Genomic DNA, 14,848 nt, shown 5'->3' on the forward strand with positions numbered 1-14,848 from the left:
AGCACAGAGCTGGATATGGAACTCGATCTTACAACCCTGAGACCATGACCTGAGCTGAAGTAAAAAAAAAAAAAAAAAAAAAGAGTTGGATGCTTAACTGACTGAGTCACCCAGGCGCCCTGACTTAACCTTCTCTTCTGTCCAGACTTTCTTTAAAGCAGCAAGTGTCTTTGATGCTGTATTTGAGAGGGAGGATTAGATTTCATCTTGAAATGGTTGGGAAAAGAGAGATGGGTTATTTATTTATTTATTTATTTATTAATTATTATTTTTTGATATTTAAAACAGAAACTTGTTTTTTGATATTTAAAACAGAAACATTTTAGGAGATGGTTATTTTAAATGGAACCACATGTTAATGTGAAAACTCTATTTACGCCCCATGTATCTTCCATATTATTAAACAAGATCAAGGCAGGAGTTGGAAGTACAAAGTGGAGACCTCACAAACCCATCTCAGCTCACTGTAATAAAATAATAATGAAAATATTCCATTAAAAATAAAAAATCCTGGGGTGCCTGGGTGGTTCATTCTGTTAACCTCTGCCTTGAGCTCAGGTCATGACCTCAGGGTCCTGGCATCGAGTCTAGATTCTGGCTCCTTGCTCAGTGGGAAGCCTGCTTCTCCCTCTCACTCCATCACTCCCCCTGGTCATGCTCTCTCTCCCTCAAATAAATAAATAAAATCTACTTTAAAATAAAGGAAATAAATCTAATAAAAAAATGGAAAACCAAGGACACAAGCTAGATCAGATGGGATGCTGTTGGGACCACAGGCATAATCCAAGACTCTCCTATGCAAACCATAAAGGTTCTAGAGAAACAAATGTATGATTATCCCACCTTTCCATAGTCAAAGGGAGAGAGTCATGCATGCAGTTAGATAAATGAGACTTGGGTTCCTGATGTGTCTATTCTGGAACACATTGGGTAAAATCTACACATTTGGAAATCATCAATATGTAGATCATATTTGAAGCCATGAGACTGGATGGGGTTGCCAGTGCCAATATGAAAGGGGAGAGGCCCAACAACTGTGCGCTGGGCACTCCATCATGGGAAAAGGGGAGAAGTGGAGGGGCCAGCAACAGAGACTGGAAGTTGAAACTAAAATTGCAGAATGCCACTTCTCAGGTTGCAGAGATCACTCAGAATATTGCCTCAGGGTTTACTCTATGCTAGGAGATTTTACACCCTCATGGGACTCCTGAAGAAGAGGTCCATGGGCCTGGGCACAGAACACAAAGCCTAACGCAGGTCAGTATAAGACCGGAGGGGAGAACAGAGTGTGCCAAATAGAAGAAGACAGGCTTCTTCTAAAGGAATTTATAAAGTACATTTCACAGTTTTGGGAGTCAAGGAAATTATGTCTGTGGACACTGTAAAGCCCATGAGTCATAAGTTTGGGATACTTGGAGGGTGCCTGGGTAGTGCCTGCCTCAGTGGGTTAAGCCTCTGCCTTTGGCTCAGGTCATGATCTCAGAGTCCTGGGATCGAGCCCCACATTGGGCTCTCTGCTCAGCAGGGAGCCTGCTTCCCCCACCCTCCACCTGCCTCTGCCTAATTGTGTTCTCTCTGTCAAATAAATAAATCTTAAAAAAAAAAAAAAAAGTTTGTGATACCAGCTATAACTTTCCAACAGATACTCCCATGTTTCCAGGCAGGATAAATGCATCGCAGGGCCACATAGCTATTAAGTGGCAGATTCTGGGATGGAAGCTCAAGTTTGCTGACGACAGAGTTGGGGTTCTTTTCACTGCACCAAACTGCTACCCTGAAATTTCTGAGAGCAAACCTTGCTGGAAGCTGACTGACAAATCCAAGCACCAAGCTGGCTCTGTCTGTCTGTTTGCTGGAGCGAATGCAAAAAGTAGAGAAAATTATATGCATTTTTTCTTCCAGAATATTCTCATTGGTACTTTGAAGTATTTCTACCTCCACACCATCCTACTTCTAAAAAGAAAATGGAGGCACTTGTTTGCATTTTTCACTGGAAGAAAATGTAGGGAATTCAGGCCCCATAGAGGGAAGAAGAGACAGAGGCGTCCAGGAATCCTAAGGTCCCTGAAGTGTGTTTTTGGCCCTCTGAACATGACTCTGGGAGACTGAATGACCCCAAAATGCTGCCTGTTATTCTTGGAGTCAATGACCTTTTCCTTTTTTAACTTTCTGGTTTACTTCAGGATTCAGGCTGTCTATTATAGGTGACTAGAATGTTCCTTCTTGGCTGTACCTCTTGTGTTTCTTATGGAACTCACAAGGTATAATGGTCAGAATATTGACCTTGAGTCAGCAAGCTGGCGTGTGAGGCCAGGCTTGGCCACATACTATCTATGTGGCCTTGGAGCACATCACCCAGCCTTTCTGACTCTTACCTTTTTATTTTTTTAATTCTAAAACAGGGATAAAAACACCTTCTGCCATTACTTCCTTAGATAGTGGAGAACCTAAAATATAGTATTTGTAATTTCACCTTTGTAGGATATTTCATTAAGTCTGTGGATATAAATATTCTTTTTTTTAAAACATAAGCAGGAGGAAAGGTGTCTGCTGGAGTGGAGAAAGGAAAAGGCAAGCTTAACAAAACCATCAGATTGTGAGCAAGGGAACTGCCATGGGGTAGAAAGAAGGTCAGCCAACCTTGATCAAGAACTTATAGAAATCATGTTCCAACTTATGGTGCTTTGAAAGTTCCTTATTTTTTTCATATTTCAAAGGCAAACCTGTGCACCCAGGGAGTGAGGGTAGGGGAGAGGGAGGGATCAGCTTTCTGCCCAGCTGTCAGTTCTCTCGCTGTGACTGTAAGGCAGCAGAGACCCAGTGTTCTGGAGTTCCTGACCCATCTGGAATCACACTAGTGCACATAGGACTGTGGATGGTACTTTCCGTGCTGGGGAGAAAGGGTTCTAGAAGGGTTTGGACTTTTAAATGAGACCATAACTGGCAAATGGATAAGGTACGGAGGCCCAAGGAGGGTGTTCCTTCAACCTTTGAAGATTGTGTCGTTCACAGGCCATCTCTCCTTTCCTTATATAACAGCAACACTGTGCAAACAGTGAAGATATTATTGTCCTTGTTTTATAATAAGGTATTTGAGGCCATATTGACTGAGAGCTGGCAAGTGGCTGAATGTGGACCAGGATGTGAGCTGTTGTATTGCCTACTCTTTACCCTAAAGCCATCCACAGTTCATAGTTGCTGGGGCCTGGAGAGATTAAGTAACTCTTAAAAGGTCACACAGCAATAAATAGCAGATCCAGGACTTTAAACAAGGCACCCTGGCTCTGTATCCTATGCATTCTCCACTATTCTATGCAGCCTTCCTAAGGAGCTGTGGAAAGGTTATTTGACAACTGCAGGGCACTAAGCAGGTGTCAGGGCGAGGCCTGAGTGAAGTGGTATTCCGTGACCATGTGGGACACACCTGGGTCTGCCATACTTGCCTGAGAATGTGGCACAGACTCTTCACTATATTGGTAGGAGAGAAGTTTTGTCTTTTTATTTCCCTTAAGGCCCACTGGTGCCAAGGACTAGAAGCTAAAATCAAAAGAAATAAAATATCGTTAAATAGTATCACACAATGGGTCTGTATGAGACTTCTGTGGCATGGGGTGGAATTTGAAAGTCTTAGACAGCTGAATTACTAGGTTACAGAAGAAAGGGCACAGTCATTCCAGGGAAAGTACAGAAGGCAGCTCAGAGTCCCTGTGATGGAGAAACAAAATGAAAGACTACCTTGTAACATGAAATTGACATACACCTTCTCTGTGGTTTCCATAGCATTAGAGATGGTCTTCTTCTTCTTCTTCTTCTTTTTTTTTTTTTTTAAAGATTTTATTTATTTTTTGACAGACAGAGATCACAAGTAAGCCGAGAGGCAGGCAGAGAGAGAGAGAGGAGGAAGCAGGCTCCCTGCTGAGCAGAGAGCCCGACGCGGGGCTCGATCCCAGGACCCTGAGATCATGACCCAAGCCAAAAGCAGAGGCTTTAACCCACTGAGCCACCCAGGTGCCCCTAGAGATGGTCTTCTTAAAATCTGGAGTGATTCATAGTGCCTTGGAACATTTACAGTAAATAGTGCGTTCCCTTGAATATGCAGAGGACAGCAGATTTCTATAAGCAGTAATAAGAGAGAATTGAGGAGAACTGGTAAACTTTGTCTTCACTAAAGTCATAGCAGTTGAGTTGGAATTAATCAAACTTATTTCTAATTTCTACGGCAGTTGACCCTTGACTGATATGGGGGTGGGGAGGGCTGACCCCTCATGCAGGAGAATATCTCTGTGTAACTTGATTCCCCCAAACTCCTAGTAGCTCACTATTGACCAAAATCCTTACTGATAACATAAGCAGTTGATTAACACATGTTGTGTATGCTATGTTTTGTATACAGTATTCTTACAATAAAGTAAGATAGAGAAGAAAAATTTAAAAAAAAATATAAAACACATTTAGTCCTGTACTGTATTTATTTAAAAAATTCTGTGTGTAAGTGGACCCATGTAGTTCATATCTGTGTTATTCAAGGCTTGACTATGTATTTTATGTTACTCTCTGCAAAACAATTTTCTGAAGGTATTCTTTTGGCAGAATCAAGCAGCATAGAATATTTCATTGGGCCGGAAGAGAAAACACTGGTTGTCCAAATTCTCCAATGGTATGCTCACTTTATTCTGAGTACAGTGTCACTAACTGCATAGAAGGGGTTTATGTGGTTAGCAATATTTAGTCTTGTCAACTGTTCCTGAGATTTTAATTATCTCTTTGTTACAACAGGCCATATCAATACAGTACAAGAGGTCGGAGAGATTGATGGGAAAAAATAGGTAAGGTTTCTGACTTAGGCCTCAGTTACAATTTTCAGTATTTGTGTATGTGTGTACATGTACACAAAGGTATTCCGAGAGTCTAGTGGCTTTCTTCATTTTCTTCCACACATGAAGAAAGACAATGGACCTGTAAGATGGAACCGTGACCTTTATGAAGGGGAGGCTCTTTCTTAGCCTGGGCTTCCATAGATTGAAGGGCCCAAAGAAGGAAGATGGTGTGTAAGGTCCCTTCCAGCTCTGCTTTTGGAATTTGTGATTCAATCCGATGAATGAAGGCAATGTTAATTATCCTGGAAGTGGTCCAATCTGACATGAGTTAAATTATTTGATTAAGGCTGCACATTTAGGCTAATAGACTCATGAAAAAATGCTCATCATCATTAGCCATCAGGGAGATTCAAATCAAAACCACACTGAGATACCACCTTATACCAGTTAGAATGGCCAAAATCAATAAGACAGTAAACAACAAGTGTTGGAGAAGATGTGGAGAAAGGGAAACCCTTTTACATTGTTGGTGGGAATGCAAGTTGGTGCAGCCACTTTGGAAATAAATGTGGAGATTCCTTAAGAAATTAAAAATAGAGCTACCCTATGACTCTGCAATTGCACTATTGGGTATTTACCCCAGAGATATAGATGTAGTGAAAGGAAGGGCCATCTGTACCTCAATGTTCATAGCAGCAATGGTCATAGTTGCCGAACTGTGGAAAGAACCAAGATGCCCTTCAACGGATGAATGGATAAAGAAGATATGGTCCATATATACTATGGAGTATTACACCTCCATTAGATAGGGTGAATACCCAGCTTTTGTATCAATGTGGACAGGACTGGAGGAGATTATGCTGAGTGAAGTAAGTCAAGCAGAGAGAGTCAGTTATTATATGGTTTCACTTGTGAAGCATAAGGAATAACATGGAGGACATTGGGAGAAGGAGAGGAGAAGTGAGTTGGGGGAGAGGGAGACAAACCACTAGAGACTGAACTCTGAGAAACAAACTGAGGGTTTTGTAGGGGTGGGGGTGGGGAAGTTGGGTGAGCCTGGTGGTGGGTATTAAGGAAGGTATCTGTTGCATGGATTGCTGGGTGTGGTGTATAAACAATGAATTTTGGAACACTGAAAAAAAAATTTTTTTTTAAAAAGGCTGCACATTAAGTTTCCTTAGAGCTGGATCTAGATTGAGGGGATGGATCCTTAGCCTAGTGCGACTTTTGGTCTATCTGATTTCCTGCCATCTTGCAAGTATTGAGCCCCTACCACATGGGAAGACCCCAGGCTTAGGCACCAGGGATATCAGAAGAGGTCTTTCTCCCTGAAATGTCCTCTCCTCGTGGTTTTGGTGATGCCAGGCTCTGTGGGCTTTCTTCTACGTCTTTGGTAGCCTTCCTGGACTTCCTGAAACCACATGTCATGTAAAACAAACCTATTTTCAGAGAAAAACAAGTCTGTGTTGCTCTCTTCATATCATGTCCTCTTTAGCTCTAAGTTCCAACTGCGCCAGACACTGGTAACATCTGTAGACAACTCCTCACTGCAATGCAGAGTGATAGACCTTGTGTTTCTTTTCAACATCTCCCAGAGATGGTTCTTTCTCAAAACACAGTTTGACCAAATAATTGGGTGCGCAAGATGAGACCAAAAATCAACCCTGGTATCTCCTAAGTTGCTTTTGGAAAAGTGATGTAATTGCCCAGTGCCTTGGTTTTCCAGTTGCAAAATGGAAATAATATTTGCCAACATACTCCCTTCTCCATGTTAGAGCTCATCAAGGTTCAGCACTACTGCGCAACCCTCCTTTCCCAGACCATTCTTGCAGCATCCGTCCCCATCTACATACCAATGACTCCATCCCCCTGGGTACCAAGCAGACTGCTGGGTGTGGCCTCATTCCTTTCCCCTTCTGAATGTCCAATCAGTCACAAAGCCCTAACAAGCCTCCATTTTCTCTGCCACTGGCTTCCCTCCTACTGGCCTTCTCCAGATGTCTTGCTCTCCTTCAAAGCATTCTCCACACCAGTGATGTCCTGAGGGCTGGGGGCAGAGGGTGGAGATGTGCCATGGGTGCATTAGGAAGGAGGTACATTGACTGTAAAGAGTTTAAAAGCAGTAAGAAAACCTACTAAAAGCTACCTACTAAACCTGTATCACCATGCAAAGGCAATTCTAAATGGTTTCAGCAATGAAGTATTCATTGCTGGAAAAGAAAATATTTTTTTTAGATTTATTTATTTATTTATTAGAGAGAAAGAGAGAGATCACAAGTAGGCAGAGAGGCAGGCAGAGAGAGAGGGGGAAGCAGGCTCCCTGCCGGGCTCGATTCCAGGACCAGAGCCAAAGGCAGAGGCTTAACCCACTGAGCCACCCAGATGCCCGTGGAGAAGAAAATCTTAACCTAAGTTGTATATAACTGTTGCAGTTGCTCTGGAATTCTAGTAATTAATATATGAGCTTTAAATGAATCCATTTGCAATACACTTTGATAAACATTGTTTTCTACATGGAAATGGATCCTTGAGTGCTCAGTAACACAGTGGGCCTCTGACTCACATGGCTTCATCAATCCACATCTTTTGAACTTTAAGTTCATGACTGTGTGTCTCCTCGAGCTTCACATTCAAGCATTTAAATGGCTGATCTAAATTACACAATCATAGCACAGGGAATATAAAGAGTTACTTTGGTCCCATTATTTTATGTAACCACATAGAGAATTTATATGTTTAAAATTTTCAACAGCAAAAGTTTGATATGTCCACTTTTTGCTCATACACGAAGTGATTTGCTGATTTTAGATAATGTCTTAAGAAAGTACATTTAAAGGTATTGCACTAAACTTGAACAGCTCCAGGAAACAATAATTGTTGGAAATCATTTTGCTCTATAGAGAATGGGGAGTGTTAAACACTGACCTATCACATCTCCACGAGGTGGCCAGAGTGATCTTTTTTAAAAACTCAAGATGGATCCTTGCTTAAAATCACTGGGTTCCGACCCTCATCCTAGGCCACAAGGCTGCATGCAGTTTGACTCTTTGCCACCTCATCTTGAGTCACCGCACCCCCCACTGTGCAAATGCAGGTCACACCAGCCTTTCTTCCCTTCCCTGTGCCAGGATCTTTCCCTTCTCCCTTCCATGCAGATTCTCACATCAGCACAAATGTCTCTTCCCTGGGAAGGCTTCTCTAACTCCGACATTACCCTTCATACAATCTTCCAGCATCTTTACTCGAGCATTGGTCAGGGCTGCTGGTGACCTTGCACACATGACCCTTCCTTGGAGGTCTGCCTCCTCTAGCTGAGCAGCCTGAGAGCAGGGACCTGTCTGTGTGGTTACATCTCCACGTGCACCACAGTGCCTGGTACTTGCTGGTGCTCAGTAACCTTGATGGCACAAGAGAGGACACCTGGAATGGGCCTTATCCTGAGGGTGCTATTGGAGGGGAGCTCCTTAAGGTCTTTGGTTTTATTTATTGTTATTATTTTTAACTCCCAGGAAAGCAGGTCTGGATCACAGACTGCTGCATCCTACAGGATGACTGGCTAGTGGCTGCGGCAGGCCACGGGCCCCGTTCTCTCTCTCTGCACTGCTGCCGCCATGTTGTCCAGGCCATGACGGACCAAGGGCCGAAGGACTTCTCCAGAGCTGTGGGGCTGCTTTTCAGGTATCAGTACTGGCTGCACGCCTGACGCTGTTTCTCCCAGGGGGAACAATATGGATTGCGTTCTGATGGCTTCCTCCCTCCCTTTCCCCTCACTCCACATAAAATATTATCTCTTTGGCATAAGACTGCACAAAAATGTAATCTGTTGGATGGGTACTACATTCGCTTGGTGTAAAAAGTGAAAAGAGTATGAAGCGCTATCCTCTGAGACTGCGCCCAGATCCATGTTGTATTAGCTGGGGGGGATGGTCATAGCAGGGTACCACCAACAGGTTTATGGGATTATAGGCCCGCCCTACACCAGTTCGACCTCATCTTCACTAATTATATCTGCAATGAACCTATTCCCAAATAAGGTCACATTCTGAGGCACTGGGGATGGGGCTTCAAAATGTAAAGTTTTGGGAATCATACTTCAACCTATAACACATATCCCCTATGATATTTTAATGTCTGATTGGACTTTCATGCAGGTAAAAAAGCACTTTATAATTATCTGAGCATAGATGACTTTACATAGACACTCAAAGTAATTTTTGCACAGTTTTAGTATGTGCTGAATTTCTCAGAAATGCAACTACCATACTTATAGAGTTTTTTTTATTTGGAAATTTCAAGGAGTTGCTCATGTCTTTGGAAAACTGGGATCACCAAGATAACACACTGAAAACATGCTTCATGTACAGAAAAATGTCAGGATCCTGCAACTGTAAAAATGATCTGGAGTGTGCTTTTCATTTTGTTACACAGTTTTCTTCTTTTGAGGTGGGAAGAATGGGATTGCAAAATGTTCTAAGACAGATTTACAGATATTCCCAAAATAGTCCAAAAATATTATGGGAAAAATACACAAAGAGATGTGCACACACACACACAAACATATATGACACATTCATGATTTATGCATAAAGTTACATATTTGTAGCATCGGGGAGGTTCAGAACATAATGATTTTGTACAATATTTTGAAGATTTATAATTTTTTAAAGATTTTATTTATTTATTTGATAGAGATCACAGAGAGGCAGGCAGAGAGAGAAAGGGGGAAGGAGGCTCACTGCTCAGCAGGGAGCCCGATTTGGGGCTCTATCCCAGGACCCTGGACTCATGACCTGAGCCAAAGGCAGAGGCTTTAACCCACTGAGCCACTCAGGTGCCCCAATTTAAAATTTTCTTAAAGATTATTAGTTGTTGTTGGTCTCACTTCTTTAATTTTCCTCCAATTCCTGGGGGCTCTGTCTTTCCTGCACTGTTTTGTCCCCAAGTTTTCAAAAGCCCAACATTTCTAGTTGTGTCTTTTTAATAGTGGGAAACATTCCTGGGATTTCGAATACACAGATTTTAAGACAGTGAGGTGCTGAGTGCCTCATTTAGCATATGCACCCAGTTACATATTTGTTTGAGAATTTCAGTCTGACAGAAGCATTCAAAAGGAATTTTAAATACTCAGGGAGAGTTTCTAACCTTCATCTGGGTTCAAAGATTAACAATTTAGGAGGACAGAAGGTGCCCGCTCTCTGTTGACATTCATGGATCAATTGGTGTGCAAATATTGGATTCTTTCCTGCTATAATAACAGGCAAATAGCAGCAAATCTACTCTCCAGAAAAGCACAATTACGAAATACTCAAGGTGGTGTGTGCACCTGTATGTGCATGGGTTTAGAATAACTTTTAATCCAAGGTTATAGCACATAATAGGGGCTCAGTAAAAAATTTCACCAAGAATCACATTACTCAGCCATAAAAAAAGAGTGAAATCTTGCCATTCGCCATGATGTAAATGGACCTAGAACGTATTATGACAAGTGAAAGAAGTCAGAGAAAGACAAAATCCATCTCACTTTTATGTGGAATCTAGAAAACAAAGCAAATGAATAAACAGATTCTTAAATACAGAGAACTGATGATTTGCCCAAAGAGAAGGTTGGTGGGAGCATGGGTGAAATAGATGAAGGGGACTAACGGGTACAAATTTACACTTATAAAATAGTAAGTCCCCAAGGTGAGAAGTACAGCGTAGGAAATACATTCAGTAATATTGCAATAACATTACATGGTGGCAGCTGCTGGATATACTTAAGGTGAGTCCTGAGTAATGTGGAGAATTGTTGAATCACTATGTCCTACACCTGAAACAAATATAACATTGTATGTCAATTACACTTCAATAAAAACTATAAAAAGAATCACAGACTTTTTTTCCCCAGAGCTAAAAGGACTCTTAGGGATTATCTACACTGTTCCACCTGCCAGTCATCTTCCCTTTTTCAGACTGACCATTACTGAAGTCCACAGAGATTAACTGAATTACTGGTTATTGCTCACATACGTGACCTACTTTGAGGGATCTTACAAAAAACAGTTGTCTTGCATTTGTACATGAATGTCTTTGAGAGCTTAACTTATGAGCCACCATATGGCTCCCTGAGGAGTGTCACCTTCAAGAACTCTATTTTTTGCATTTTTAGCATTTCTTTTGTCCACTTCACATATCATAGATTTTTTTTCATATCATGGATTATTAAAATTTAGGGCTGAGCATTCTTTATAGTTACATTATCAACTGAACTCTTCATGAGTGCTCATGAAATAAACTTCTCAAAGAACTTGGACTTAGGGTTCTTGTCATTGTTGGGGACTTGTCTTGTTCTGAGTAAATGATTTGTGTTTACTTTATGGAAGGTATGGCGATGCTTTCTGCTTTGTCTTAGAAATTCCTTGCTAGGAAACCTAGATTTGAATCTGTGAAATTAGACATCTTCATAGGACATAGGATATTATGACTTACATTTTGTAAACTAACCTAAACTTTGGTCTCATTTTATTTTTCTTCCCTTTTTTTCTGTTTTTTTTTTTTTTAATTTCTATTTTTCTTTCTTTCTTATTTTTAATCTTATTGAACTGTGGGTATTTTGAAGTTCCTTTTCAATATACTTAACAATCTTCTTTGGATCTATTATTCATTGCACAGCAAAATAGGCTAGGCCCATGTTAGCAGTTGTGATGAGACAGGCTTAAGAGATAGAGAATCGGATTAGCTGCCTTTTTAATATTGAATAAAGCATTGGGGCCCTGCCAGGTAGAAAGAATATGAAAAGGATTCAGGTTTCCCTCAAGTTCTAAGGTCTCTTCAGCTAACTGGGAAAATAAATGATCATATTTAACATTATGTATATACATAGAAATATATATTAAAAATATAGCTTATCTTAAAAATGTAATATGTCAAGTGAAATTAACCCAGAATTCTCTCTAGTGGATGGGGTTTATAGGCTTAAATCTGACATGAAAACTATATCGTGTTGTGACTTCACCCCAGTAATCGGAATGTTCAGTTAGCTTCTATTGTAAGTTTTATAGTCCTTGCTCAGTATTTAAAGAGGGCTCTGTGTCACTGAATTTTGAACAAAAATTCAGGCTACATTCCAGCCAATCATTCTGGTTGGTAGAGATTTTTAGCAAACTGAGGAGACAGCCCCCAAAATTGCTTGGAAAAGTAGGCTCAAAATTGTTTGGGGTGATTTAAATTGTCTTTTTTTATGAGTTCACAGATCATAATCCTAGAAATTAAGACTAGAAATGTTGATGAGAATCGAACCCATATTATTAATATCTTGCATAAAAATCTGTAAATATTTGTGTTTTAAGTATTTATAAAATTTAAGGGGATTTGGATTATTAGGGTAAAGTCCTTGTGATTCAAATTTAAAGAGCAGAATTGAATAAATGATTTATACATGGAAACTAGGATTTGCAGCCATGCCAATCCAAGCCCAGGTTTTTCTCCTCCTCCATGCCAGATACTCTAAGAAAGTAACTGATTAGTGTAACTCAATTGCTCTCCAGTAAATAAGTTAATGCTTCCCTTCTGGGTGCTGTTTCCTTTTGTATACCAGCTGTCTCATTCTGTCTGCGTGTGCTGTGTACTTTCTTACCCCCGTGTGTTTCTTCATACTGTTCCAGATAACCACCACCAGGCCTATCTCTGCTTGGAAAAATTCAGCCCAGCCTGTAAGGCACAGCAGAAATGTCCCCCTAGCTGACATATTCCCTCTGTCCCTCCTCCCTAAGCAGGAGCAAGATGTTCAACAGCCTCTGTGGTGTTCTACCTTCCTTGCCCGGGAGGAAGTATGTGTGACTGTCAGCTGTGTGAGCCCACATCCATAAAGGGACAGATCATGACCTGGGCACAGTGTCCATCCGCAGCAGTCACTTAATGCCTGTTCAGTTGAGCTAACCAAATGAGTTTAAATTGGCATTCAGTATGCTGACCAGCCAGATCCCAGATCATAACTCGGCCAACTTTTATTTAGGGTCCTAAAATCACGGGGATTTGAAATATAATCTAGTTCTCTCTGTTTCAAATTCTTCTGTTCTGCAGAGAATTTAACTTGAAGACAGACTTCTGTAGCATGAAATAGCACGATAGCCATGGATCCTGGACAAAATCCTTCATTTTCAGATGCAGAAACAGAAGATTCTTTAAAATATAAAAATGTAGATATCAAATTTCTCTTAAACATGAGAAGACTCAGCCAATATGCGTTCCCTTTCTTGAAAAGTGTCCATTGACTGGCACGGCCTCCCATGGTGGCCATGGTCCTCAGCACCCCTGCATTTCCCTGATGCAGAGGCTAAGTGCCAAGATAAGGGTTAACACTCTAAAAAGAGGACGCTGGCGTACTGTGGTAATACACTTGGGCTTCTCCCCTTGCGGTATGTTATTTGCCTGTCCCCGAAGGCAGTTAACCTGAGGCCCAGATTTGCAGCAGGTGTGGATCTGTGAGGTGGGAAAAATATTGTTTACAAATCAGACTTCATCTGAACTGCATGTAGTTTGCATGCAATTCAGAGAAATCCACTATAAATGTAAACCAACTCTTTTGTGCATCAAATAAACACACTTGATTATATTCTTTGGCCTTGACAAAGAGCTACATCTTAGCTTGGCATATAATTTTGAGAGCTCAACTTGTTCTATTAAAATTGGGTACAAATTTTTTCTTTTTATTATGACATTTACATTCACACAGGTGAAGACTAGGTTCAGTGATTATTTTTCTTCTACAAGTTATCTGTTTTTCTGGTTTTCTTTTCCCATACAGATAAGATTGTATCACTTATACAATTTTTATCTGAAAGTAAAACTGTTGCCAAGACAAGCTGAAGACTGAGCAATATTAATTTTTGCGAGATACATGGTGAGTTCATTAGAGCTATCAACTGAGACTTTTTTTTAATCTTATAAAGTTTTCCTTTTTAGACTATGAGTCTTAATTCTAAACATTATATGAAGACTTAAATTTCAGATAAAGTTGAAAAGCTCTTCATTGTGGTTTCAATGTCATTATTCAGCCAATATCTGTTCCTTGGCTTCAACTCTGGCCTCAGCCACTGAAAGTCCAATTACTAAATCATCACTTCAGTGGCATTTCTGGTGTCCTTGGACTTGTGCATGACCAAGTGGTCAGTTTGGTTATGACCATATGTAATCAGTGTAACAAAAAGGGAGATCACGTGGATTAGCTGTTAATATCTGAATATGCAGTTGCAAATACTACCTATGTAATTGAGGGTAGAAAAGCTCAGATATTTTATATGTTGAGATATAAGAGCATAATTTTTACTGCAAATGATAAATGTTGCAATAGTGGATAGTTGGGGCCATAGTTTTATGTATAAAACTATTATTTTAAAATCTTAAAAAAGAGAAAGAAATTGAAAGTTTATATGTGTGTGTGTGTATATAAATATTTTATTTATTTATTTGACACAGAGAGAGAGAGTGAGCACAGGAACACAAGCAGGGGGAGTGAGAGAGGGAGAAGCAGACTCCCCGCCAACCCAATGTGGGGCTCGATCCCAGGACCCTGGGATCATGACCTGATCTGAAGGCAGACGTTTAACGACTGAGCCATGCAGGTGCTCTGAAAGTTAATACATATATTAAAGAGAGAATAAATTTGCTGAATGGTTTACAAAGAGAATTTTATCTTTTGGGGGCTTACAACTACTTATTAAATTAAAAAGTAATTAACTTATAAAGTTAAGAAGGTACCACTTCTATGTTTTATTAAATTGTTTGGTATACCAATATTCATAATACTAAATAAAATAATCTTTAAGAATTGTAAAAAAATGGGGTGCCTGGGTGGCTCAGTGGGTTAAAGCCTCTGCCTTTAGCTCAGGTCATGGTCCCAGGGTCCTGGGATTGAGCCCTGCATGGGGCTCTCTGCTCAGCAGGGAGCCTGCTCCCCGCTCCTCCCCCTGCTCTCTCTCTCTCTGCCTGCCTCTCTGCCTACTTGTGCTCTCTGTCTGTCAAATAAATGAATAAAATCTTTAAAAAAAATT

General features: G+C 40.6%; 1 long non-coding RNA gene across 2 annotated transcripts in view; it reads left to right on the forward strand.

The window, feature by feature from the left end:
• Positions 1–8,898, forward strand: part of LOC116570508 — a 113,732-nt gene extending 104,834 nt beyond the window's left edge. For both annotated transcript variants that reach the window (XR_004277455.1, XR_004277454.1), the window contains exon 3: positions 8,327–8,898. This is a non-coding gene — a long non-coding RNA (uncharacterized LOC116570508). The remainder of the gene's footprint in view (positions 1–8,326) is intronic.
• The last annotated feature ends 5,950 nt before the right edge of the window (positions 8,899–14,848 follow it).

Source organism: Mustela erminea, chromosome 12 (assembly GCF_009829155.1).
Source record: "Mustela erminea isolate mMusErm1 chromosome 12, mMusErm1.Pri, whole genome shotgun sequence".
Lineage (NCBI taxonomy): Eukaryota > Metazoa > Chordata > Mammalia > Carnivora > Mustelidae > Mustela > Mustela erminea.